This window comes from Phascolarctos cinereus, unplaced genomic scaffold (genome assembly GCF_003287225.1).
Source record: "Phascolarctos cinereus isolate Bilbo 61053 unplaced genomic scaffold, phaCin_HiC Scaffold_4;HRSCAF=312, whole genome shotgun sequence".
Taxonomy (NCBI): domain Eukaryota; kingdom Metazoa; phylum Chordata; class Mammalia; order Diprotodontia; family Phascolarctidae; genus Phascolarctos; species Phascolarctos cinereus.
This window is the reverse complement of record NW_027555847.1, coordinates 474831889-474834776: the sequence shown is the minus strand read 5'-3', so window position 1 is coordinate 474834776 and position 2888 is coordinate 474831889. Positions and strand designations below refer to the sequence as shown.

Here is a 2888-nt window from a genome sequence, read left to right as displayed (position 1 = left end):
TGCCACCTAACTGCCTCTATATAAAGAAAAGATTCCTAAGAAGTGAAGCTATGCAGAAGGGGAGTGGGATGCCTCAGGATATAGTACTGAGCAAAGCATGGCACATAATAGGTACTTAAATAAATGTTATCCCTCATTGAAGGTCTTCAAGCATAGTGGGAATGAAGACTTGTTGTAGAAGGGTTTTCTTATGCAGATAAGTTGGACAAGTGGGCCTTTGAGGTCCCTTCCCACTCTGAAATGTAATTATTTTATCATACTTATGGAACTGGAAGGGACTTGATTTTATTTTTTTTAGTTGAGTTAAGCTTTTTATTTAACGTTACAAAAAATATTTAGTCAAACAGACCAAAGCCCATATCATCATCAGACTCCACGGATTCTTCTTTTTTTGCTTCCTCTTTCTTCTTCTCCTTAGCTGGGGCAGCTGTGCTAGCAGGAGCTGCCCTTCCAGCAGGGGCAGCACCACCAGCTGCTGGGGCAGGTCCACCAACTCCTACATTGCAGATGCGACTTGCAATGATGACATTGGACAGGGCCTTTGCAAATAATACTGGCCAGAATGGTTCAGCCTTTACACCTGCTGCTTTAATGAGGGCATTGATTTTATCCTCTGTGACTGTTAACATCATCGTCGTTATGAAGGATGAGGGCATAGTAGATGCAAGTGAGCTCAGAGACAGCCATTTCAGCAGAAGGATGAGAGACTTGTTTGTAGTGGTGCTAGTCACCGGATGAAGTGAGGAGTCACCCCAACGCGGCCTTAGCTTCCAAAGAAGAACCAAGCACCTTACACACAACTGAAGAGAGAAGGGACTTGATTTTAAGGTTGGTAAACTGAGAGCCCTGAGAAACTAATGACTTGCTCAATGTCATAGGATCATAGATTAGAGATAGGAGGGACCTTACAGGCCATCAAATCCAGCCCCTGAGCTCCTGAGGCAAGTTAAATGACTTGTCCAAGGTCACATAGCTAGTATCTGAGATGGCATTTGAACTTGGCTTTCCTGACTCCAAGTTCAGTACTTTATCCATCAAACAATGCTGCCTCATAAACAAGAAGCATAGCTCAGATATAAAACCAGTTCACCTGATTCCAAAACTAATATTGTTTTCACCAAGCCATGATGACAGAATTCCTTCTAGGCCCTCCCCTTTACTTGGCATACCTAGCCTAGATATACTGTTGTATTTTCAGATCTGACACTGCACCCTTTTCCCACGGCTTACTATCAACCATAGTCCTCACATGGATTTAGTAATTAACTGAGTTTCTCAGAAATGTTATAAAGGTCTAATGTTACTGGGGTAATAATGAGGAATCCCATAGTTCCTAAAGCTTCTAAGATTTGAGACTGAAATGTATATAATCTAATTTATCATGTATCTGTGGCAGAAATACCCATTAATAAATCATATTCTGAATGAATGAATGAATGAATGAATGATGGAGTCTGTATAACAGACTTCTCCACCCCACCTGTTTCCTGGCCAAGATAGCACTGCATGTTCATTTTTTCATGCAACTAATCCCAAAGAAAAAGCCAAGCCAGAAAGATTGTTAATGTAGAATATTTTCTTCTACTAACCTTGGAGAATCTGATTAAATTCTAAGCTTATTCAACTGCAGCATACCATTCTGTCTGGAGAATTCAAACAAAGAATTGGTGCTTGTCCATCATTCTCTTTCATGCAATTATTACACAGGTGAGATGTGATTCTTACACTGTTGATATATTTATACTTTATCCCTACATGAGGTTTCCTTATTAGTGGGAGTCTATTTAACGCACATGTGTTTAGTTGGCTAACTTTTATTTAAATATTTGTAACAAGATATAAATATAAATCCATCTGGGGATTTAGAATTGCTGGCAAAAGGGAAAATTCCCTCCATTCAGTTTTAGCTTTTTAGGAAACAAGCTAGTAATGAGAAAAGGATTAAAATTTCAAAACCTACCCAAGACCATTTGACTGCAAAGAAGCATGTTTTTAATCAGGTGTGTGTGTGTGTGTGTGTGTGTGTGTGTGTGTGTGTGTGTGTGTGTGTGTGTGTGTCCTTTCCTCGGTTTTACCCTCTATGGAACAATTGAGAGACACTGTTTGACAGGGAATGTTTTTTCATGTGTGGAAGGGTGAATTTGCCTGGTTTTCAGTGCCCTCTGCAACCTGGAACCACCTTGCCTGTCCAGTCTTAACTCAAATTACTCATCTCCAAACACTCGTCTTTCCAAACTATATCACTCTTAGAAGCTGAAGTCAAAGGATATGTTTCAAATCTCAGCCAGAACTTCTCTTTGCTGCTTGTGCTTTCTATTAAATGACTAGGTGGCCTCTAGGCACCACTGAGTTCTAGCATCTGTGGCAATTTACTTAGAGAAGTCAAGAGATTCAAATAAAAATTAATTGAATAACTAATGACTTTGGTCAAGTAGCAAGATATAAAATAAACCCACAAAATCATTGATCTTTCTGCATATTGACCAACAAAGTCCAACAGGGAGAAAGAAAAAGATAATTTCCATTCAAGATAACTACTGAATATAAAAAAAAAAAATCTGAGAGCTCACTTAACAACACACATAGGAATTGTATAAATACAACTAGAAAATAGTCTTTACAGAAAGAAAGACAAATAGTAGGAAACATTAATTTCTGATTATTGAGCCCTGATAATATAATAAAATTTCTATACTACCTAAATTAATTTATAGTTGAGGGCCATAGTATACAAACTACCAAAGACTTACTTTATAAAATAAGACAAAATAAAAACAAAATTAATAGAGGAATGAGAGGTCAAAATCTCCACGAAAACGATGAAAAAAAGTGGAAAGGAAAAGGTCTTGGCACATTATAATTCTAAGTGGGAATCATTAAAAAATTTT

The 2888-nt window shown here is 37.9% G+C and overlaps 1 pseudogene; it reads right to left on the bottom strand.

Moving 5' to 3' along the window:
* Positions 1 to 290: 290 nt before the first annotated feature.
* Positions 291 to 687, bottom strand: LOC110221394 (large ribosomal subunit protein P1 pseudogene; annotated as a pseudogene).
* Positions 688 to 2888: the final 2201 nt, after the last annotated feature.